Here is a 26,954-nt window from a genome sequence, read left to right on the forward strand (position 1 = left end):
AAATTATGTCACCACAATGTACCCTTTTTCACACATGAGCTGCAAGTCAAACATTGTAACGTCACCTGGCAACACTGTATGTAATACAGTGGACTTTCATACATATATAAATACAGCAATCCAAATGCTTGAACTCTGAAATTAAGAGCAATAAAGAGCCAACAATAACAATCAGATGCATAAGAATTCAAGCAAAAGGCTCACAAGGTTTTACAGTGAAATTTAATAACTACAAGATATGGTGTTGACAGTAAAACTGAAAATAAACTACAATAAGATTACTCAAAGCCAGTTAAAACATAGACAGAGAAACATCACAAAATAAAACACCTCAGGTCTCAAACATGTCAAGACACAATAGTGTTTTTTAAGGGAAATATTTATGAATGGTCATATTTGTATGTGTATTTTTTTATTATTGTTATTATTTTTTTCATATCTTAAAATCTTCAGTCCATAGGTACACAAGACTTTTTTCTTTTCCTCATAGAGCTTCATGGCCGCCTGTCAGTTTGTGAAACAGCTCTTCATTCAGGGTGTCACTCTGCTCCCGACATCGAGTGGACATGAAGATGTAGCCACCAATGTATTCGTGGACAATCTTACAATTTGCTGTTACACAGCTGAAGGCGATGTTAACATTGCCATCAAACTCAATGGCAACCTGGTACAGATATGGCTATTATTTTACACCATATTTATATTAACGTGACAGCTTGGAAAAACTGACAAATCTCATTGGTATAGAAATATGTAAAGTCGGATTACCTGTTTGATGTCCCAGTTGACATTCCATTGCCTCATGGTGTTGTATCTCCAGGTTTTCACAACATCTCCAACACTCAGGTCAATGCGGATTAAACGATTATTGGCAATGCCAAGCACCTCATCCTTACGGCAACCCTTAAACCTTATGTGGGCAAAAATAATATGTTTTTATGATGTCACTTATAATGTGATATTATTTTGGTTAAATTATGTCGTACTGAAATTTCAGTCCACACTAAAAATTCCAAAAGAAAAATTGCACTTTAAATATCAGGATAATGTTCTTAAGTATGGAACGTTGGACACTACATACACTCAACTGTCACAAGGAGGCTATCACACTTGAAGATGCATGACAAAATAACCTTTAAAAATGTATGCAATACACAGTTATTTAAATGTAAAAAGTACATAGTGTCTCAGATAGTTCCTTGCTTCTTGTTTCAGTTGTTCTCTGTCTATTTTCGTCAATGGCTCATTAGTTGCTGGATGTTGGGTTATTTTCTGCCCTAGTGTTACACCCATGATTAGTGTGTCCCTTATTGGGTGTTTTTTTTTTTTTTTTGGAAATGTTATCATCTCAGCCCCTCATTTGTTTCTCCACTAGAAATATGTAATGTATGCAAAATACCATTCAGATATATTTTTATCAACAGGTAACTCATTGCATTGATGTGTTACCAGGGGGTGGGGGGGCAGACCTTGCGGTCTGATCATGGATGATAAAAATGTCTACACCATCTACTTTTGAAGAACTATCATTGTAGTGCTAGAGCGCACATTCTATCAGCTGCAGTTCTGGCGCCGCCAAATCAATAGGCCATACTGTACAACACAACATACATTAACATCAGGGTTAACTCAGTGATAGAGTTACCCTCATGAGACACTACACTTATTCACAATCAAAAAAGTACATTTTTTGCATCTGCTTTAAAGCCTTACTGGTTAAATGTTTCATCCGTGTGCTGTTCTGACAAGGGATTTTTCTGAGCACACCCAAAGCGAAAACGAAAAAGTCTGTCAAACAGTGTCTGATTACTGAACTGAGTTATGTTTTGTAGTAAAGGTATAGTTCACCCTAAAATGTAATTTCTGTCATTATTTATTCACTCACATGTTGTCCCAAACCTATATTAATTTCTTTCTTGTGCTGTGAAGAAAAAAAAAAAAGAAGAAAACAAAACAAAAAAAAACCTATGGAGTCATTGCTGACCAGCAAATGTTTGGTTTTCCACCTTCTTCAAAATACTGTTTATGTTTAGCAGAAGAAGGAAACTCATTCAGTTATAAAACAACTTTTGAGTGCGTAAATGAAGGTATAACTATAAACACTAGCCTATTTAAATTTTTGGGTGAATTATTCATTTAATGTTAATAAAACACCAAGCACAAAGAGAAAAATCACTCACTACTCTTGACTGAAAAACTTTAATGCATTTGCTTTAATAGGAATCAATGTATATAGTGTTTTATTTTTATATTTGTTCATTCAATTTTTTGAATGCTCCTGCTAAGTACACCTATTGTAGCCTACCTGAAAATAAAACACTGTTTATTTTATATGTATATTATGTGTATTTGTAATGTGTATCTTTGTTCTCATTTATTTAATAACAAAGATAAAATAATGACAAAGAGTTTTATCTTCACCCACTTTGTCCTAAATATCCACCATCATTTTTTATATTTTGTTCCCTTGAAAGGCGTTGTCTTTATAATAGGGAAATTAGTTTGGCTATAATGCTCAAACAGCTTGCAAAATAGAAAACCAATATGACTAAGAAGTGCGATAAAATCGTGAACTGTGATATTTCTAGAAAAAAATCTAGAAATTTTTGCCATATCGCCCACCCCTAGCTGAGGGGGAACAAACCCATACACATATTCAATAATACTACTCCAAAAACTTAAAAGATAAACATATGCACATATATACATATATGTCTGTCCATACATAAAATATACATCCATTCAGTGCTCGAATTGAAGGGGGGCTGGGTGAATGCGGCACCCCCCATAAGGCATTTGGGACCCCCCATAAGAAGCAAAAAATAAACTTGGGGGGTCCCTCAGATATTTTTATTTGAGTAAAAATGATAATGGAAAATGTGATTAAATTCATGCAATGGATATGGTAAATTTAGTGAATTAATTATTTACAATAATTTATATTAAGTTTGTTTATGGGCTCGTGGTCATGTCTCTGTAAATTTTAAAAGCCCCGCCCCACGTCTAAATACAGCTAAGCGCAAGACATCGTTGACATGACTGCTTGATTCGCGCCGCTCTGGTGAAGCTAACTTCAGCTAAAAAATGGAGATTAATAAACCTCCCCTCGCAGTCGGGAAGAGGAAGCTTCTTAGCTCTTACTGACTTTTTCGAGGGGTAATTTTCTTTTGTATTCCTTGCGAACATCATTATTAGGCCTGGTTTTGGGGTGCTAGAGATCTCGATGAAGATGACAGCTTTTTAGTAATTATAAAGGGATTGGTCGTTGTGCGGTTTCTGTGCTATATATAATCCATTCAGAACTGTATAAAACTTGTTTTTCATGCTGCTAAGACCAACGGCCACATACACGCGGCAAAGTTTCGGGAATCACATCGGCATATAAATGCGGGATTCACTCTTGAAATAGCCATGATTGACATATTGATAGCCACAGTTAGTTCCTGAATAAAGCAGACTTTTGGACTGAAATGGTTGAATAGTCTGCTGACTGACAGACTCACTCATAACAGTCCCTTGCCGCCACCTACTGGACGTTACTATGTAAACTGCACTGAAATCGTTGAAAAATCCCCACAACACTAAAACACAAACTGACAGCCAGTCTTGTCACAATTTATTTTTTTAATATCTAATAAACTAATTTCTTGCATTTAAACAAGCATTTTGGAAGAAACATTATTATCACAAAGTGGCAATCATCCAGTTGTTTTTAGGGAAAATAATAAACACTACATTGGTAAATAATGCTAGAATTATTCTGTTAGACGTAAATTACTGTTCAAAAGTCATTTTTTGTTCACCAAGCCTGCATTGATTTGATCTGAAATACAGTAAAAACAATAATATCATGATATATTATAACAATTTAAAATAATAAATAATAAAATAGTAAAACAATTTTCAGGCATCATTACTCCAGTCTTCAGTGTCACATGATCTTCAGAAATCATTTATTTTAAATCATTTATTATAAATTATTTATTTCTTTTTTGGGTTGAAAGAAATTAAAGAAATTAATACTTTTATTCAGAAAGGATGCATTAAATTGTTCAAAAGTGACAGTAAAGACATTTAAAATGTTACAAAAATTCCATTTCAGATAAATTGCTTTTTTTTTTTTTTTTTTTTTTTTTTTAAGTGACGTGACATACAGCCAAGTTTGGTGACCCATACTCAGAATTCATGCTCTGCATTTAACCATTCAAAATGCACACACACAGCAGTGAACACACACACACACACACTGTGAACACACCACCAGGAGCAGTGAGCAGCAGCCATTTATGCTGCGGAACCCAGGGCAGCAGTTGGGGGTTGCTCAAGGGCACCTCAGTCGGGAACCCCCCATAAGACTTGATTCAATTCAAGCACTGCATCCATTCACACATGCACACAATACATACAATAAAAATAAAAAGTTTTTTGAAAACATACTGTAAGTTCAACTGTAAAAAGAACCCTAAGCATTCGTGGAATTGTAGAACTAGAATAACACATTTTGTCCTTGCTTTGAATAATAATGAAGCTGAAAAATTAGACGGAAAGAGTCCAAACTTAAGTTCAAGAGGAACAAAAAGCACTGAAGATTACATGTTCTATATGTCATGGTCCGTGTGGAGAGATGAGGCGAGGACTCAAAGATGCAGTAAATGGGCTCTTTATTTAACAAAACTAACAACAACACACAAAAAAAGCTACTCTGAGGAAAAAAAAAAGGCCAGAACAAGGAGCACACAGACACATCCGACCATATATGACAAATAACGAAACAGCACAGGACTGCAAACACAGGAAGACTAATTAGGGCAGGTAATGAGGGAGACACAGGCAGAATAACTGAAACAATAATGAGGTAACAAGATGGGCAGGGTTGGACAATCAACAGGAGAAAGCACATGACACCGAACAACAAACACAACACAAGCCATGTGCATACACAAAACACACAGTGTCCTCTGGTGGCCATCCTGGGCACACCCAGCTGAAGACTATGACAGAACCCCCTCTCTAAGGAGAGGATTTTTCCAGATGCTTGACAGTCCGAGGCACAATACAAGAGTCCAGGAGGGAGGTGGAGAGGAGGCAGAACGGGGGAGGGATGGTGGGCCAGGCCTGTGGAGCGGAGGAGGGCCTGGAGACTGAGGCAGAACGATAGGCCAAGGTCGGGCCGGCAAAGTCGGAGGCCAAGGCGGGGCTGGCAGAACAGGAGGAGCAGAAACCCACCAGGGTGGAGCAGATGGAGAAGAGAACCACCACATGAGAGGACTCTGAAGCAGTCCATGTGTGCATAACAGTCATGAGGTAAAAAGCGAAGATGGCCTTCTTGACTATGGCAGCAGCAGATAAATCGGGCGGGGCTCTGTGACAGAGACAAGGAGAATGGGTTGCTCAGTGACAGCCTCTGTGGCAACAGCAGTGATAGCGAGCGGCTCTGTGGCAGCCTCCATGGCGTAAAACAAGGAGAGCGGGTGCTTAGTGATGACCTTTGTGGCAGCAGCAGTGAGAGTGGGCTGTTCTATGGCAGGCTGTTGTGGAGCAGGTTGCTCAGGGAAAGCCTCCATGGTAACAGCAGTGAGAGCGACCAGCTCTATGGCAGCCTCCATGGCGGAAACAAGGAGAGCCACCTGCTTAGTGATGACATTTGTGGCAGCAGCAGTGAGAGTGGGCTGTTCTGTGGCAGGCTGATTTGGAGCGGCTGGCTCGGGGGCCTCTGGGTCCACCAGACTTGGGACCACCAGAGTCAGGTTCTCCAGGACCACTAGACTTGGGACTACCAGATTCAGGTCTTCCAGGATCACCAGACTCAGGTCCTCCAGGACCACCACACTTGGGACCACCAGAGTCAGGTCCTCCAGGACCACTGGTCTTGGGACCATTAGAGTCGGATCCCCCGACCACCGGATATGGGCCACACGCAGAGATGCTAGCTGCTTGCACTGACATCAGCGGTGAGTCTGCCAAACTGGAAGCCAGTCGCAAAAGCCTTGGGCCCACCTCAATGGCTTATGCAGCACATTCATGATACCCGGCAACACTGACATTGTCCCCATGATGAGAAACTCCACAAACCTCTCAAAGGACAAATTTTCAGAATCTATCATCCTCCAGTGACTAATGGGCTCATCTAGGGCAATGTTAAATAAGTCCTTCAGAGCAGAGTTATTGTAGCCGAGCCCCTCCTCATTAAAAGTTGTAGTAAAAGGGCTCTTTATTAATAATAATAAAAAAAATAAAAAATAAAAAAAAAACTACCCCAAGGGGAAAAAAAAAACAGACAGGAAGGCCCAGAGAACAAGGATCACACAGACACATCCGACCCATATATAACAAATAACGAAATAGCACGGCAGGTAATGAGGGAGACACTGGTGGAATAACTGAAACAACAATGAGGTAACAAGATGGGCGGGGTCAGGTAGTCCACTTAAGGACATTCTTCTAATTATAAGCAACTTTGTAACTGCATGTCTACTAACTCTAATTAGAGTAGGTATTATTAGAATGGTTACACTTTATTTTAAGGTCCAAATTAGGAGTTTATTGAGGGGTAAACTCTTAGTTAATTGTGAATATGTGTTCCCCAATCTGAAGTGTTACTGGTAGACTGTTAATTTAGGGTAAGGGTTAGTAGAATAAATTGGCATGTACTTGCAATCTAATACCAAAATTAAAAGTAGAACTAGCATAAAGTTTTGTCCTTGCTTTGAATAATGTCAAATTACTTTGCTTCCTAAGGTGGGGGAAATGAATGTACAGCACTCTCTTTCACCTTCAGTAATCATGACTGAGGATCAAGGAATCTAACCCCCAGCTGCTTCAGTTGGCGCTGGAGCAAATGGCTGCCCACTACTCCAGGTGTATGTTCATAGTGTGTGTGAGCAGTGTCCCACTACTCACTGCTGAATGTGTGCACTTGGATGGGTTAAATGCAGAGCAGAAATTCTGAGCATGGGTTACTATATTTGGCAAGATGTCATGACAATACATTTACATTTAGTCATTTTAGCAGCCGCTTTTATCCAAAGCGACTTACAAATGAGGACAATGGAAGCAATCAAAAACAACAAAAGAGCAATGATGTAAGTGCTATAACAAGTCTCAGTTAGCTTAAAATGTAGTACACTTAGCAAGGGCTTTTAAATAATATAATAAATATAAAGAAAACAGATAGAATAGAAAAAGAATAGAGCAAGCTAATGTTAGAGGTATTTTTTATAATTGTATAATAAATGAAAAAAAAAATAGATAGAATACAAAACAATTAGAAAGGTAGTTAGTTTTTTTTTTTTTTTTTAAGAATATAATTAGAATAGTGAGTGCTAAAGTTAGAGGGTCAAATAAAGATGGAACATATGTATTCTAAGCCAATTCTTAAAGATTGCTAAGGACTCAGCTGCTCGGATTGAGTTGGGCAGGTCATTCCACCAGGAGGGAACATTTAATTTAAAAGTCCGTAAAAGTGACTTTGTGCTTCTTTGGGATGGCACAATCAAGCGACGTTCACTTGCAGAACGCAAGCTTTCTAGAGGGCACATAAGTCTGAAGTAATGAATTTAGGTAAAGGGGTGCAGAGCCAGTGGTGGTTTTGTATGCAAACATCAATGCCTTGAATTTTATGCGAGCATCTATTGGTAGCCAGTGCAAACTGATAAACAGATGTGTGACGTGTATTCTTTTTGGTTCATTAAAAATTAATCTTGCTGCTGCATTCTGGATTAATTTGAAAGGTTTGATAGAACTGGCTGGTAGACCTGCAAAGAGAGCATTGCAACAGTCCAGCCTGGACAGAACAAGAGCTTGAACAAGGAGTTGTGCAGCATGTTCCGGAAGAAAAGGGCCTGATCTTCTTAATGTTGAATAAAGCAAATCTGCAGGACCGGACAGTTTTAGCAATGTGGTATGAGAAAGTTAGCTGATCATCAATCATAACTCCAAGGTTTCTGGCTGTTTTTGAAGGAGTTATGGTTGATGTGCCTAACTTGATGGTGAAATTGTGATGAAACGATGGGTTTGCTGGAACCACAAGCAGTTCTGTTTTGGCAAGGTTGAGTTGAAGGAGATGGTCCTTCATCCAGCAAGAAATGTCTGTTAGACAAGCTGAGATGCGAGCAGCTACCGTCATCAGGATGGAATGAGAGGTAGAGTTGAGTGTCATCAGCATAGCAGTGGTATGAAAAGCCATGTTTCTGAATGACAGAACCTAATGATGCCATGTAGACAGAGAAGAGAAGTGGTCCAAGAACTGAGCCCTGAGGCACCCCCAGTAGTTAGATGTTGCGACTTGGACACCTCACCTCTCCAAGATACTTTGAAGGACCTATCTGATAGGTAAGACTCAAACCACTGGAGTGCGGTTCCTGAGATGCCCTTTGTCAGTAGGGTTGACAGGAGGGATCTGGTGGTTAACCGTGTCAAAAAGCAGCAGATAGATCAAGCAAGATAAGTATTGAAGATTTGGATTCCGCTCTTGCCAGTCTTAGGGCTTCAAACAACTGAGATCAAGGCAGTCTCAGTTTAATGTCCACTTCTGAATCCAGAGTGGTTGCTGTGAAAGGAGGGTGTTCTGTGTGAGAAAGGCAGAGACTTGGTTGAACAGCTTGTTCAAAAGTTTTTGCAATGAAAGGAAGAAGGAAACTGGTCTGTAGTTCTCTAAAAGGGGATGGGTTGAGGGTGGGTTTCTTAAGTAGTGGAGTTATACAAGCCTGTCTAAATGATGACAATGGCAGAACTCTTGCAACTTCTTCGTTATTCTTCCTAAATTAAGATCCTGTAACAATGCAAATGCACGAAAGGTGGTATATCCAAGAGTACAATGGACTCCTCTCAAAGACTGAAGAACAAAGCTGTTCATTATGCAGATTGGCAGAGAGCGCACCGAAAATCATCAGGATCCAGAGCAGTTCGCTATATATCAGCAGCAGGAATGTGCACAGACATTTTGAAGGGCAGGGGCTCAAATGGTAAAAAGGGCACTTCTCATAATTATTTAAAATTTTTTTCTAAACAAAATTTTAAATATATTAGGGGTGTGCGATGTTGACAAAAATATATATCTCAATATTTTCTGGAATTTTATCAATAACGATAATATTTTGCTGAGTGTGTGTTGTTGTGCTGATATCTTAAGGACTACCGTGGGAGAGCTGACTCCTAAAGTTTTTGATATTCGTTATATTCTGTATGGTGATCCTTTCACAGCAGTGATAGAACTTAATCATTTCCAATAAATTTAAAACTGACTTTTTTTTTTTTTTTTTTTTACCTTTTATGGGCATTTTTTACCTTTATAAAAACCCTTTTTCTAAAAGTGTGCATCAGTCAAATTCTTAAATTGAATCAGTCAATTTAAATAATAAAGCAAATTAAATCAGTATTAACAAAATTAATATTTGCAATGCAGAGAAAACACAGAAGCTGCATTAGAAGTGGCAATTATTTGCAGTAGTAACACACTGTTTAATGCAGGACATCAATGTTTTGACACTCTTAAACATAAAATGTTGAATAGGCCTACTGATATTTGAAAATTATTGAGAAAAAAAAAAATGAAAAGATATTTTTAAATGTGAAATTAAAACCACCAGTAGGTGGCAGCAAGTCGCTGTTAATAAGTGAGTCATTGTGATTGAACCAAATCATTTAAAAGGTTGATTCATTCAGGATCAAAACAGCATCATTTTACTCAGAGACGTAAATTGGAATTATATTTCTTTGCGAAATAGAATGTTGTTGTGACAGACCCAAAATCATCACTGCTGCATAGTTGCATTTTTCCAGTTGCCAAATAGGCCTGTTAATGTAGTAAATGTAGTGATTACTTCCCATTTCTGGCACTATGGCATTTCTGCACGGTGTCTGTGATGTTAGCGTGTCTCTAATAAGATCGGTCACAAACATAATTCCTGCACGATCTAATGTGTATCGTCTTATTAACTCACTGCCATGCATTTGCCAACACATTTCTTCTCCCTCTCTTCATGTTTTGTCCATTTTCTCCACTGCTAAAGAAACTCCTTAAGCCTCTTAATAGTCCTTGTCCGTACTCCTAACAATTTTGCACCTTAAGACCTCTTTTAAGGATTAAGATGCTTTCTGAATTACTTTTTACTTTACTGGGGATCTTTTCTTAAATTTTAAGAGAAAACCTCATTTCTAAAGATTTTTTCTTAGAATTTTGTTGCTAAGAGCAACTCTAGCACTAAGATTTTTCATGAATATGGGCCCAGGGCTGACCGAAGCTGACTTTTCACAAAACATTTCATCTTACCACTAAGAGTTCTCCTAAATTGCAGTAAAAGTGTTTTCTCTTAAAACCTATTCACAAAGCTGCTGAGACAAACTTTTACTAAGGAATAGAGAGAAGTCTTAAAGTCACCATGAAATCAAAATTTCAAATTCTTATTTTTTTCATGGAATACTGTAGTGTAAATAATTTATCCGTGCACTTCATTATTATTTTTTTAATTCATGTGCCCTAGTAATCTTTAGTCAAAAACGTTAACTTAAAACTACTAATCTTCTCTTCTGGTCACGGGCTTTGGTGCAAGGGCAGAGCTAGTGACATGAGGGGTAAATGCTGGGGGGAAAACTGAAGCTGATGCTTCACTTTATAGAAATCAATACATTGACCAAGCCATGGGGAGTACACTACCCTTAAAAATTGAAAGGATATTAGGATATTACCACAACATCACTGTTAGGACATCCCAAACAATTTTTTTTTAGGACTATGACTTACCCTGATGTAGGACAAGCTCAGTCATTCAGTCAGTCTTTCTCTCTCTTTCTCTCTCTCTATCTCACATGCACGTTGATCGTCCTCGTCCTCCTCAATAAATAAACCATTTCTTCATGCTAGGTGGTCACCGTGAATCCAGTGGAGAGAAATCCCCCCCACAACTAACTGCAAACTGGCATTCAGATCCTATGTTCAGATCTGCCTCCATTTTGTTAGCAACGCCGCAACCAATTTCCGCCGCGGGAAATCAAGTCCCGCCCTCTCATTCCAGATGCCGTTTCACTTGGATAGACGTCACAGTAGAGAAAAAAAGACAATCGCTACTTCCATTTCATGCCGACTTTAAGCTATGCTAAAGGTTGACCTTGTTACTATGGATGATGTCAGCGTGCTTACTAACTATGCATACAGTGATTGGCTGATAGTTTCTGTCAGAGATTTATTCATAGAAATATTGTAGAGCATGATGTTGCCATATATAAAGGTTTAAAAATAAAAATGTTGCCACATTCAAATAAAGTTTTAAAAATGCAGGCTATGTGTCACTAAATAAACAAGTACTGTATATGTTCATCTAATTGTCCGCCACTTACAATGTATGCTTCTCATAAACAATTAGTGAATATGCATATAAACAGCCTCTTAATTAACAGAGTCGAATAATCATGGCTGATTGTAATACATGCAAACGTTTATATAAAAAAAAAAGCTGTTACTTCTTGCTCGACTGGTTACTGGGAAAAAAAATAAAATAATAAAAAATAAAATAAAAAGGTCTTAAATGCTAAAAAGGTCAGCCTTAATTTGTTTTGTGAATATGGGCCCTGCCTTATAGTGATGATTATTTATTATAATTATTTTATATAATTTATCATTATTATACCCTTTATCCTTTACAAAACTCATATTAGTTTACTAATTATTATTAAGGTTATATTTTAAATTAATATAAATATATACATATAATATGAGGTATAAATAAGCTTTAGAATCAGTAGATAAAGCTTTAAACTTTAAAGCCTTAAAAATAGGTGCATGACACCCCTACAGGGCTCTGCTTACAGATAAATTTTACTAAACTCACCTGACTACAATATAAGAGAGGCCAAAGTCAGGCAGAGCCTGCCAGATCTGAAGGAACTTCTGAATGGCATCTGTTAATGAGAGTTGAGCTACATTCTGATAGGCCTCCAGGATCCTCGGCGTGAGCTGAACAATTAGAGGGAAAGAGAGACCAAACTGAGGTCATGTCCACAAGTACAAGGGTATTTTCATAAACAGAGTTTTTCCTTCTTCCGTTTTTAAGAAAATCTCTGTCCACATGAAAACACAAAAGCATGCTATGAAGCACTGTCAAGAGCATGCCAAACCAACAGGTGGCGATATAATCTCAACCGTAAAGCCATGTTGGGCAATCGAAGCCGGAAAAAGTTTCCAGTAGGCGGGGATAACAGCACATGCTCTGACGTCACAAGCCAAAATCTTCGGTTTCGCTGTCTACACGATAACACTGCAACCGGAGTTTTTGAAAATCTTTACCTTGGCAGGAGTTTTCAAAAATGTTCGGTTTCAGTGAACTGGTACTGTGTTTGGCGTTGTGGACGAATGAAACAGCATAGAAAGTCTGCGGTTATGAAAATACCCGCGTTCGTGTGGACAGGGCCTTTAGTTCAAGAGAAACAAAAAAAGGACTGAAGATTACATTTTATATAAAGGTTACACTTTTTTGGATAGTCCACTTTAGACATTTTAATAATTATAAGTAACTTTGCAACTGCATGTCTACTAACTCTAATTAGAGTAGGTATTAGTAGACTGGTAATGCTTAAGGACAAATCTTACTATTAAGTAGCGACTTATTTGCAAGCATATTTACTAGCATACTGTCTGTTTATTAATACTTATTAGGCACATATTAATGCTTTATTCTGCATGACCATATTCTAGATCCCTTAACCCTACCCAATACCTAAACTTAGCAACTACCTTACTTACTATTAATTAGCAGCAAATTAGGAGTTGAGGGGAAATCTCTTAGTTAATTGTAAATATGTGTTCCCTAATCTAAATTACCGGTAGACGTAGACTGTTAATTTAGGTTAGGGTTAGTAGAATAAATTTACTTGTACTTGCAAAGTTACTGATAGTTGGTAGAATGTCTGTCAGGGGACTATTAAAATAAAGTGTTAACAGATATTAACCAGACAGTCTATGAATACTCCAAGGACTGCTAGTTTGTATGTAGTTGCAAAGTAACTTACAGTTAGTGGAATAGTGTTTACGAATAATGCAGTAGGTTAACCAGTTCAAACATGTATTCTAAATGTGGTACCTGCTTGGGTTTGTACTTCTTCTGGTAGCGTGGAGAGACAAGGCTGGTGTGTATATGATACTTTCATCTGTCTGAGCTGTGTTATTTCTTGGTGTGGTTTTCTGCATGGCCAAGAACGACTGAATACTCTGCACCTCACTAGAGAATGAGCTGTCAGCTAAAGTCTTGCCCTTCGAAGCCAAACGACATGCTGCCATCCATCGGCTGTACTGCTGTTCCTAAAAATAAGACAGAGAGTTAGAGTTTTTCTGTAGTTTTATGTACCATAGACACAATGTACTGCTGTTTAGTTTTGGTGAAACTGTATTACTCACTGTACAGATCTGGTTCAACAAGGATGCTAAGGACATTTTCTGTGGTGCCATCAGCCGTCAGATTTCTTATATTTGCTTCTATAGCATTTATTATGCTATTTAGAATTTCCAGAACTGAAAGCTCATATTTCCCATGGTGTGCTAAATTAAATGCTCATATCTCCAGCCGAGAAAGGTCTCTGATAAAGAGACTACATCCAATATTCCTGGCATATTGGAAAGATCTAACAGTGTTGGTGTATCTAATCTAACAAAGCCACTGGCACCAGTGGTTTTTACATTCTACTTAGGCTTTCCCAAAAGCTTAAGTACTTTGAAAATGCAAAGATTTTTTTTTTTTGTACAGAATATTTTTGATGCATTTTCTGATACATAAAGTGAAAAAAAAAACAGATGTCTAAAAGCCTTTACTTCTAATACGTTAACAAGAAAAAACATAAATGTTGAACCTGACTGTATCCACTTCTTTTCTTGAAATATATGAAAATTCATGGATATTTATTTAGATAAAGCATCATCTACATATTTAAACAGCATTTCAGAAAAATTGTAATAAAAAAAAAAAAAATAGTCACTTAGGGTATGTTTACATGACAACGATTGTAGTCTTTTTTGGTTTTTATTTCTTTTTCATTTTTTAAAAGGTTCCTGTACAGACAACAGTGTTGTCAAAATGACCCCCATTCACACGGATCTGTTAAAAAAACGAAAACGTTGTGTAGGCCAGTAATTGGCCATGTCACATTGTAAAGAAACACTACGTGCCTACACACATCCGCATTTCTATAGTATGAACATGAAAGACGAATGGGTATGTCACTGTTTTCACAAATTTGTGTTTTTGTAGTTTACAATGGAGACACTAACAATATTTTTTTTAAACAAATAGCAGTTTCATGCCTCCAAAACGCCATTGTCATGTAAATGAATACTTAAAACGCATAAACAAGGTTTCTATTTTTAGTTTAAAATGGTGTCGTGTAAACGCCCCCTTAGATTACAATATCTGAATGCTTTTATGTAATGTTTTACTGCCATGTTATTGACTCATTAGGTCTAAATTGGCCACTACATACATACTGATGTCAGTTGAGCTGTTCTACGATCAGATAATCATTGACTTACATGCATCACAGCGCAAGTAGACCTCATTCATGCCCCTCTGGCCCAGGTATCAGCAACCTGATACAAAACTTCTGCCCAGCAACACTCACATCAGGGGCCACCTCGCAACCTGTGTTGATGAAAAAAGTGTTGTGCACCTGTGTGATGTGTAAATAACACATTTGAACATCCATGAGAGCGTGATCACCTTTAAGGTTCATTTGTTGAATTGGCTCTTTAGAACTCTCCTCTTTACTCTTATAGTAGGAAATGGTTGTGTCCTTAAATGTAAACCAGTATTGTTTATATCCTTTCAGTGTGAGCCTCTTCGGTCTGAAAAAAGGTGAAACCACAAACATTAGTCATAAAAGTCAGGTTTACAGTGGTGTCTAAAATTATTAGAACATAGTATTTTCACCAGCTTAAAAAATGGTTTTAAGTCAGTTATTTCTATCCTTTGCTGTAGTGTGTCAGTAGGAAATATAGTTTACATTTCCAAATATTAATTTTGCCATTGATTGTAATAATCCAGTGAGATTTTTTGTTCGCACAAAGAGTCTGACAGCAGCCAATGCTCCACACAGAGATCTGATCTCATCATCATCCAGTCTGTTGGAATGACACGAAGAAACAGAACAAACTGAGACAGACTAAATCCAGAAGAATTATGGCAATGTCTCCAAGATGCTTCGAGAAACCTACCTGCAAAGCTACAGTACCATTTAAAGTTTTAGGCACTTGTGTAAAAATGCCGTAAAATGAGGATGCTGTCAAAATAATGTCATAAATAGATTTTCTTTATCAATTAACTTCTATTTCTAAATAAAGTGAATCAAAATTTGATGTGACCATCTTTTGCGTTTGCGTAAAGCAGCTTTTGTCATTGGTGCACTTGCGCATAGTTTCTAAGGTAGCTTTGGCAGGTAGGTCTTTTTGGCCACCACTGTATTTGTATAGCACTTTACACAATACAAAACACATTGTTTCAAAGCAGCTTTACAGACTGGATTACTACATTGTAGTATTATTAGTTAGTTGCTGTCATTACTAATTATTTATTAAGTTTAGTAAGAATTAAGCATCATTTAGTTTTGTCCAGATTATATAATATTAAAAACCTGAGGAAATGTATGTGGGATCGGAAACTCTGGTATGTGTGTCTTACCTGAATATTTTCAGTAGTCCAGGTAGTTTGGTGCCGTCTTGGTTTTCCTGTGTGTACAATTGAGATATTAGATAGTGCATACAGTTCACAGATCACCCAAGACAGTGATTTATTGGGTGTTTTGAAACACCTACAGTAGTATAATGAGACTCTATAATTCGACTGTATCATATTGGTAGATACACAAAATGATGATACTTCTAAAGGCCTCCTTAATTATTGTTTACAATTATCAACATTATCGAGAACTTCTGCTGAAAACCTGTTGTAGACCAATCACTGCTATGTGCCTGCTCCTGCCAGCTAGTTGATGTTCATACTTTAGTTTAGTGCAAGTAAAAGGCCTTTTTAGCCCTTTTATAACTGTAAAAAATGTCCACCAAAAGGGCGATGGTACACAGATATATTTTTTGGATTGGTTGAACCTTTTATGGATGCAGAATTTTTTCCTGTCTGCCAAAAATGAAAATAAAAAATTAATAAATAAACTTTTGGATATTTAACTACAGACCACCTTGACCTTGACATATATTTTGCTGCTGTGAAATCTTTAACTGATTTTTTATAAAGTAAACATGTTTACTTGTTATATTGTTACAATAATATAATTAATTATTATTTTTTGAAATTAAAATATTGATTAATATTGAAAAGATAATATGTCACGATGAACACACACTGGACTGAAGCGATGTAGGTTTAACTTGGATTATCCATGCATCATTTTTAGAAAAATCATCAAAATTATATCAAATATGATACTTCAGGGTTGAGAGGAACTATTATTTGTACATTTTCCGTCAATTAATGCATCATATATTTTATTAAAATACTAATCTTGGCATCATTAAATATTCATCCTGCTTAAGATGTTCATGGGTGGATACAGAGTGAAGACTGTCTAGATGCATTTTATGTAAGTAGTCTGCTGTATGGTTTATTATAGATCTCCTTTATTGTGTAATGGAGTCCCAAACCTTACTGCTGGTCGAGTCTAAAGGTCTAGTTATGCAAGCCTTAAGTCTCCTGTCTGCCTTCTCCCTTTGTGATCCTCTGATCCGTCCCTTTGATTTGGCTGCACGGGTGGACTGAGTTCTGACTTCTCACTAGGTTTGTTGTAGAACTGTCCTCCATCTATGACCTTTGCCCTGGTCTCGACACATCCCCTGTCCAGCCAGCTGGATCTCAACGCAGGACTCGTGCCCTGCTGAGTGTTTTTTTGTTTTTGAATGACTCTCACTAAAGTTTATTTTCGGTATCTTTTGCTTTTGGGCATATCCTCATATAAGCTTACTTTAAACTCCTGGCGCAGTATAGACCCAGGTGAGATGGATCCTGTCACTGGTGGATGTGAATTTCATAGAGTTTTGCTTGGGTCCTCATGACTTAGGAGGATATTATGATGAGAGAAGCTCTTGGGCCAGCTTTGTTAAAATCTACATCAAGCAGAATTTTGGATCCCAACTGCCCGCCACGGTTTTGTCCTTCCCACAAGAGTGGAATCAACAGCAGTTTACTGCTGTGAGCCTGCTGGTCAGTTCTTTATGAAGTTGTGTTTCCTTCTCTAGCCCCAGACATACCTCCTTGTGAGGTCCACGGTAGGTCCTCTCCTCAATGGATGGGCTGTGACTGGGAAGCTGCTGGGAACTGTCATGTAGATTTGGAGTTTTTAAAGCAAAAAAAAAAATCACACAAACAGAAATACAACTGTAAACCATTCATCAAAAGAGAACAATCCTTCATGACAAAATAATTTGCGACGAGAAATGTAGGCAAGAGCAGTGCTAGTAAGCCCCCAATCTCAATTTAAGAGGCAGCAAACTCTGACCTTTATGCTTCCAGAGAGCTGAGCTTTTTGAACAATAAATTCACATGAATATAAGAAATCTAAAACTGCACTTTTAGATTTGTTTGACACTATGAATGTATGTACACTAGATTGTGTGATTCAGTAGTGCCTAATGGATTAATGCTGCCTTCCGTGCTATCGGAATTTCCTATTTCCCACTTATGAAGTCGTGATTAAGAGCTTGTCCCTATTCAAAGTGCTCCGTTGTGGGAAAAAGAATAAAATGTAGCATCCTATTGGTTAAGAATCATGTAAATATTCACCATGGGATAGTCTTAGACGTGCTACAGTCTATGCATCAAAAATTAAAAGAAAGACCTTAACATAATGGCTCTTATGCATGCTATTGTTATTTAACAGTCATTACATATATAGGCCTATATATTGCGGACTGTGAACCTGGAGTCAGGATTTAGCGCGAGTCCGCATTCCTGTGGAAGTGGGGAGCAGCCAGCAGAAGATTCCGCTTGGGTCTTAAAGCCTTCCTCAACGTGCTCGTTCTCAAATAACAATGATCCCCCCTCCAAAAAAAAAAAAAAAAAAAAAGATTAATTATCAATTGAGAATTTGTTATTATTATGGTCTAGTGAAAATAAAATTATGGGCTGCGAAAAAATAATGAATAAAAAGAGTATGGCTGCTGTGAGTGCAGGCAGCATAATTCACATTCAGCACATTCACAGGCAGCATAATAGACATTTCAAGGTTTCTGTAGATATATTTCTCATGTATGTAGAGGCACCTATTTTTTAAGTTATTTCATAATCAGAAAAAATTCAGAAGTGATCGAGGAGGCCCCTCCCTGTCATGGATGTGCATAAATATTTTTTGCACAAACACTTGAATCTGCGAATAATAATAGAACACATTTCTTTTAGGTTACAGTCACGGGATCCGCATTAAAAATAATCTTTCACAAGTCAACCCGAGACAGATGCAGTTATAACCTGTAAATTGGAAGGCTGTTTGACGTTTTAAAAGATTCTAACGGCCTCATGGCGCTCCAAATCACTGACATTCTTTGTTCTTTGATCAAGATTAACGGATGCATGACTCTTTTAACTGGTTTTAATAAATCTCTTTGCAGTAAATAATACAGATATAAGCAGTTAAGGTTAAATATATTGTACAAATAATGATAAAAAAATGTTATATACTGCGAATAAATGGAAGTTTTAACATTTTGCATGTGCATTACAGTAAATAATTTTTTTTACATGCAATTATCCAAAATAAACCAAACAGATCTAGTAATGAAGAAAAATTTGTAGACAACTAAGACATAAATGCTGCGCGTCGCCTCAAATCTTGCACTCGGGTATTATATAGGAATATGATTACACTCCCTGCAACTTTTTTAACCGTTGCGGGCGAAATTTTTAACAAATTTGTATGAGAGCAAAGGTAGTATAAAGACAAGGGGGTAATTTCACGAAGGCTCCTTAAAAACGCCATCGAAGTTATCTATTAATGAGTATGCTCTTTTTTAACATTGTTGTGCATTTTGTGAGATTATGAGCGAGAGAACCTTGATTTTTAAACCGTGAGGACATTTATTAAGCGTCCAGTCTTTAGAGTTTCCACCATGCGATTAGCCTAAATCTTTGCCGGTTTAATTTATGTTTCTTGTTTTAATTAGGCCAAGTAATCCCCCCCCCTTCCTCTCTGGTGGATTGCTGGAAAATTATATGCCAGTGCCTCACAATCATACTATAAAGAATGAAAGGGTAGTATTGCGAAGGTACTTTATAAAACACAGGAACACATTTCGCTACATCAGTGTACATGTACAGACAGATATCTTTTTCCCAATGAAGTTATTATGCTCAAAATAAAGGATCGAGGTAACGAAATACTACCAGAATTATGTCTCCGCTTGTGACAGAATTAAATGCCCACTGTGCGGTTTATTAAAGGATATTTTTCAATACTAGTAAAATTACCAAAAATGTCATTTATGTTATCAAATATCAGGCCTAATAATGTGAGGAATATTGAACAATTTTGATTATAGTAAATCCACTGTAGCCTAGTATCCTATAATACTAAGGCTACCCTTTTAACTGCTCCGATATGTACAACAAAGGTAAACCGACTCATTTCTTTAGCGGATAATATGTAACACATAATTATATATTAAAAATAATACTGCCACACCTATTTAAATGTCTTCGCAAATCCTAAAGTAAGGTGTGTAATAACTGCTAGTGCTTAGCAGAAAAATTATTTTATAAGTGCATAGGGTCTCATATGGCTTGAACATTTATCCGGCTGATAATGTTGTCTTCTGAAGAAACGCAACGAGTAACCGTTATAATGTATGAACTTATTGTAACCTTTAATTCTGAGTTATATCACACCTACTTTTAACCTACAGTGGTCACTTTCTTTCATTTACCCTCGGACTCTGCTTGTGAGTCGGTTAATATGTAACAATCTGCGTGATCTGGCAAAGCTGGATGGCTATCGGTTCTGCGAAAAATTGTGCTTTGATGCGCTTGTGGTTGAAGTGCCACTCAGCAGGTCAAACCTGCAGACTGGCGGCGGCACCGCGGGACAAAAAGCCTCGTATTTATTTTATTTTGGTTGGCCCCAACCTAATGTAGCCACCTACTGTAGCCAGTGAGTTCATGTAAGCAAACTTCTGTCCTTTCTATTTACCAGTCCTTTACCCTCTCGCCAGTCTCTTGATTTTCCCACAACAGCACTCATAATGCTCTTTGCTCATCGACGCAGAGCTGAGAGAAATTTCTGGACATATTTGTCTATGTCCTGTCAGCAGCTGGATATGATTTGTGTACCTTCGTAACTTGTATCTTTTCCCCCCTCTCCTCCAGGTGCCAATCCCAGACCATTAGATGCCTGATCCAAAGGCTGCTGAAGAACCAGAAATAATATTTCCTTTCAACAAGTTCTTTCTTGAAGTCCTTATCTTGAGGGAAATTGGGACCCTGCGTGGTATAAGGGCTTTACTATAGTTGGCCATTTGCCTGGCCTGTGCAAAGCCGACAACAACTCCTGGGCTTTGCCAAATTCTGTTGACAGCTTCTCTGCAAATACGGCACTTTTGCTCCTCCCTCCTGATACCACAGCCTATGGCCTGTTATGGGCCTCCTTCCATCCATTGGCAATACTGTGGCCCTCCAAGGTGGTCCACTTTGTTCCCATTCCTAAACTCCCATCTACTAGGGCACTGGTTCTTATCTCTGGTCCTGGGAAACCACAGAACTGCATAGAACTATCAATGTATTTTTATTTATTTATTTATTTATTACATTTCCCACATAATTACCCAACAAAAACTAATATAGTTGGTTTATTTAACACACACAATAACACTACAACAGGGCACTTTGTCTTAGTGGTCACAATGGGAACCTGCTGTGTGTGATGGACTAGAAGCCAACCCTGCTCAAGGAGGGTTAAATTCCTGCAGACTTTTGCTCCAATCCTGCTCCAACAACAGCATGTATATTTCTGGTCATCCCTGAACACCTTGATTAGCTGGTTCAGATGTGTTTAATTAGGTTTGGAACTTAACTCTTCAGGAGCAGTGTTACCACAGTGACAGCTTACCCAAAATAGTATGACAACATGCCTTGCTATAGTGCCACTCTGTGTCACATGAAGTGTGTGTTATAGACGTTTCATCGGGCGTACACGCCTAGCCCTAAGTTAACTCCCGTTCTGTGTTTGTTTATCAGTCTAGCTATTTAAGCCATCTACAAGCGCAGTTAAAGTTAAGGTGATGAGTAAACAGAAGTTGGGCTCAGGTGGTTTGTGCTATGATGTGTTTCCCCATAGATACATTTATTTATTTGTGGCACTCACAATATCAAAACTGACCGAAATAAAAACTTGAGAGGCGCGGGTGGTTTTATATCGCTGTATTTCTGAGGGAAGACTATCTTTTAACTTTGAGTCACCACTAAGAAATACAAAATTATTTATTGTTTTAAAATTCCTGACACCACACTGAGCACTTCTCAGTTTTTTTTTTTTTTTTCAGATGACCCATTCACGAAGGCTACAACAAGTCACCAGAGCCGGTTGGCATGACTAAAAATTATGATTGCATTAATGGAATGTTTTCCTTTGTGCAACTGATTTTTTTTTTTTGCCCCCTTTGTATAAAACCTTCCAGACAGTAGAATATGATAACAATACCCATGAGTACTCTTCCATAGTATATATATAATATATCCATATATATATCTACTTATGACTATAATAAAATTATATATAAGCCTGTTCTTGATTATACCAGAAATCCACTATCACCAAAGCAATGTGCAATTATATAGTACATATAAATCTAATAATTCAACGGTAAATTAAGCAAATACATCAAACCAAAATAATAATACAAAAATAATAAGTTAAATGACACTTACAAATAATAACTAATCGGTCTACTAGTGCAAAATCCTGTCGACCATGTAAGGTAAAAAAGCAAATAGTCAATACAAGATTATATAAAAGATAATAGAATAAATTATTGATATGATGTTTCCTGTGAGGTCTGCAACAAAGCATTGGTTTTTTGGTCAGACAAAGGAAATAACTTCATCTATGATCTCGCGGCAGGTGCTTTTCCGCCGTTCGTGATCGGCGTTGCTGCTAGTATAGCTTGCATTCCATTTCATTTTACCCCTAACTTAGGCAACGTCCAAAAGCCGAGCGGATTTCGAAGCACATTGTGATAAAGTACAATCAGATATACATTTTATCACCCATGTTTTCTTGGTCTCAAGCGTGCCATTTAACTAAATTTACTTTTAGGAGGTCTAGAACAAGAAAATCCGATTAATTGGTTTTAATCACAATTTTTTGAAGTTACTTACAGTTAGTGTTTGAAGAAAGGTGTCACATATCCCGGTTTGTTGTTGGATGGCGGTGTTCGCGGCTTTTCATTAACAATATATTTTTGGCCTGCAGGCCACCCAGTTGTATACATCCTTGCCATTACACACTCTATTCAATGGTAGGTTTACAGGACAACGGGCCAAAAAATGGGGTTGTGGCTGACTTTTACTTACAGTACTTTGATCCGCACAAAAAAGGCAAACCGTGCGGTGACCATGCACGTTCCTGGGGCACCCTCGGTTTTTCTCCCGCTTTAAAGAATCCTCCGTGTTGGCCAAGAATGAATTTGCAATTTTTTAGGTAATTCCTTATTATACTCAGCAAACATATTTTGCTTGTTATATCAAATAATCTACCCTCTACAGCGGACTACTTAGCTGTTTTTTCTATTGATTCTAATTTGGAAGTCTAAAACCGAAGGTTAAACTTAGGGGCCACAAAAGCGAAACAATGCACCGTAAACGTTTGTTATTTTATTTTGTTGCCGTTGAAACCATCTATACACTCGTATTTCCTGGGCAATAATAGAGGAAATTCTCAACATCTTTGTGAGATTAAAGACTTCCCGAAACTTAGGATAGCAAGACTGTCTTAATGGTTGCTTTATAGATAAAACGCACACTGAGTCTACCCAAGAATTACATATTTATTCAGTAACACTTGATATCTATTTAATACTAAAATAAAAGATTTTATTTTAGCTAATCTATAAAAAAAGAAGCACACTAGAACACACAAAAGTTTACACTTGAACAATCCATAAAAAGAAAGGAATATAAAATTATGTTAGCACATGATTAGTATGGTGTATGAGCTTGTCCGACTGTTTTTGATCATGTGAAATATGTAAATATGTGACTCTACTGCAGGGGTGTCAAACTCAATTTCCTGGAGGAGGGCCGGGAGCCTGCACAGTTTTGTTCCAACCCTGCTTCAGCATACATACCATGTAGTTTTCACAAATAAGCCTGAAGGACTTGATTAGTTGGATCAGGTGTGTGTTTAGTGGGGGTTAAATCTAAACTCTGCAGAGCTCCGGTCCTCCAGGGAGCTGGGTTTGACACCCCTGCTCTCCCCGAGGGCACCATTAAACTTGTCTTTTTGAAGAGCTGTGTATATGTCATGAAACTGACCAGCATGTCATCTGCACTGCTCTCTCCTTCCATTTTCACCTCCAGACACTGTAGAGCCGAATCCAGATCTTCCATAGCTGGACAAGATGCCACAGACTGTTCTGTCAGAGATACTTTCCCAATGTGGTACTGATGTAATCACACACAGAGAGTTCATAAAATGTAAAAACACTTTTCACTATAGCTCCAATTGTGTTAGAACATTGTTCACAATCTCAGTGATCACAATTATAGATCACTGTTCATTTGTATGGTGAGTTGATATCTGTTTCTCTATCACCTATACCTGCAAGGCAGCGAAGACCATCATCTCCTCCTCAGTGCATTCAATTTCCTCCAGCAGAATGGCCCACCTTGACTGTTCATTACAACTTTCGTCAGGCTCTTTTCACGTCAGCCTGGAAGATAGATTCATGTGTTTTTTTCATAATTTTATGGGGGGGACAATAAGATCCAATAAGAATTCAATATTTAAATCAAATGTAAATAACTAATTTTATATATATATATATACATACACAAGTACAGTAAATACAAATACAAAATGTACAAAATACAAAAGATCCTGTATGTTGCTGTATGTACCTACCTGTGGTATGATGTCATGGAAAGTATAGTATTTACAGAAGCATGAGAATGAGTTTATCATTTTCTTTGACTCCCTGTTGTAGAAGAGAGAGCGGGGCTGAATCAAGCCACCTGCAGAGATTTCAGAACAAATTACCATTACAGTATATTCTCAAATATTTTCAATGCATTGTACTTGGGGCATGGAGTACAGACTGATGTAAAAAAAACAATAAAAAAAAAACAATTACGCTTTTCAGCATGAGGGTGCAACAAATATTTGAAAAAGTGACAATACAGTACCTATTTTTGCATTAACAATATACAATATTTCATTGAATGTAGTCATCCTGAAAACAAGATGTTGCCTAGTGTATTACCCTACCTGCTGTTAATATGTGCTTTCTCCATTATGTTAGTTGTCCGATACAGCTTAGCAATGGTCTCTGGTGCTGGAGCAGGCTGACTGACCGCCAGGATTTTATACACAACTTCAGTTTCACAAATAAAACAAAAAAAACATTGGCAAGCTTCGGGAGACTTGAGTTATTGTGCCTGCTATTGCATTAATGAACATCAGAGCAGTAAGTAAATAGGTAAGTAAATAAATAAATAAATAAATATTTTTTTTGTTTGTTTGTTTATTTAGTTAGTTAATTAGAGTGTAAGCATTCTTTGAATTGGGTCATATTTGTGTGTACTGGTTTGGAATTTATATTTTCTTTATATGTATTGCTCACTTGATGGAAGTGGTGCGCATGTTATGTCATACACCTCTTCCCCAACATCTTTATCTTTCTTTTTTCTTCTTCTCTTCTACTGGCCATAGAAGGGATGGATTTCCTCTGAAGTGAATGTCTGAAGAAAAGAAAACAAAAGCAGTCATGTGTGCAATAGTCAAATCAAACCACATGTGTGGTTTGAAAGAAAGCTATAGCTAGAGCTGTCATTTTTGCAGACACTGGTATTACTGGTCATAAAATTTAACATAAATGAAATGCATTTTTCAGCAACAGACTGTTTCTGAGGTTGATCTGAAAGTTAGAAGCTAGAGAAAGAGCTACAGATGGTTTGAACTCATCCCACTCACTCAGGAGTTTACATATGCCCATGATGGTGCTTGAGGAATCTGGGGCTGGAGAAGCAGACTTCTCATTAGGAGGACAATGCTGCTGGGCACGTTACTAACTGCAGGGGAGGCTTGTGCTGGGGTGTAAAGGGCAGAGTGGGGCATCTGCATGAATTCCACATTTATCCAACGTCCAGGATGGTTTCAGTAACCACTGCTACTGCTTCTGTTCCCCACCACAGAGCATGGTCGGACCAATCCTGCTTTATTTCTGAAGAGAAGGGACAAAAAAGGTTGTCGGTCTCCCTTACACTAGTTCCAAATTAATATGATTTTATGTCTTCCATGAAACACAAATACAGATGTTTTTGAAGAATGATTTAAAAATGAGAACTGCATTTAGTATTGTCAAATCACCGGTACCATAAGTGATGTTTAAATGTATTACAAAATTATTGGGATTGGGGAATGGCATAGGGGAAAATATAAGAAAAAAATTATATATATATATATATATATATATATATATATATATATTATTCACTCATTCTCATGTTGTTCCACGTATCATTGTGGCTATGTTTCTTCTTCAAATATTTTGAAGAATGTTTTATATATTTTGTCCATGCATTTTAAGTCCATGGGGGGCCACACGGCATTATATAATCTCTTTGAAACTATTTGTTTGTTGTTTGTTTGTTTTGTTTTTGGTATTCCACAGAAGACAAAATGTATGCAGGATTGGAACAACATGACTGGATAATTTACTGCTTTAATAATGACTACAATGTATGTCCTTTTTTTTTTTGGCTCATGTAAAGGTAAAAAAAAAAAAAAAAGTTAATAATAATAATAATAATAATAATAATAATAATAATTTGTATAGCCTGAATGCACTGTAGAAATTAAACTTTGGATAAAGCGTCTGCTAAATACATAAATGTAAATAAGCTAGTCAGTTGGTTTTAACTTTGTAAAATGTATATATATATATATATATATATATATATATATATATATATATATACACATATACATATAATAAAATAAGTATGTAGAAAACTGTTACAAAAATGGCTCTGAGGAGGTGGTTTGGAAGACCTGAGGGTCCACTTTATATTAAGTGTCCCTAATACCTGTGTACTTACATAGTAACTAGATGTACATAGTATGTACACAGTGTAAAAATACACATTAGGTACTGTATTATCTACAGCTCAATGTTTGTGTAATATACTCTCATATGTAACAACCCACACAGAATGAGTATGTATAAGTACAAATGTGTAACAGGACATTGGTAACAACACTTTTTGGTAATGAAAGTACAAATGTGTAACAGGACTAATAGCACTTTTTGGTAAAAAAAAAAAAAAAAAGTGTTACACTAATATAAGATTTACCATGGAATTACTCTGTTACCACGGCAGCGGTCAGTCAGTTGGGCTTTACATATAAATTATGGTTGGTTGTCCAGGAATGTCACACTTTATATTAAGTGGACAGTTCTTGAGGAGTTACCATGTAAATAAACTGGTATTACAGTGGTGCACCAACTCCTCCCAATTTACATATCCCTAAACCTACCCATTTCCATCCCTAAACCTACCCATCTCCACCCCTGGATCAAATGGTTCCAATTACTCTTATACAAATTGTTGTTACAAAATGTAGTTATATAATTCCTGTTACACTAGTACTTAGCGAAGTGAAAAAAAAGTGTTGTTACCAATGTCCTGTTACACATTTATACTTACACAAACTATCCTGAGGGGTTATTTCACATGTGTGTAGTTAACAGAAATATTACAGCT

At 37.2% G+C, this 26,954-nt stretch overlaps 1 pseudogene; it reads right to left on the minus strand.

The window, feature by feature from the left end:
• Nucleotides 1-204: 204 nt before the first annotated feature.
• Nucleotides 205-26,731, minus strand: LOC109051596 (annotated as a pseudogene).
• Nucleotides 26,732-26,954: the final 223 nt, after the last annotated feature.

This window comes from Cyprinus carpio, chromosome B5 (genome assembly GCF_018340385.1).
Source record: "Cyprinus carpio isolate SPL01 chromosome B5, ASM1834038v1, whole genome shotgun sequence".
Taxonomy (NCBI): Eukaryota; Metazoa; Chordata; class Actinopteri; order Cypriniformes; family Cyprinidae; genus Cyprinus; species Cyprinus carpio.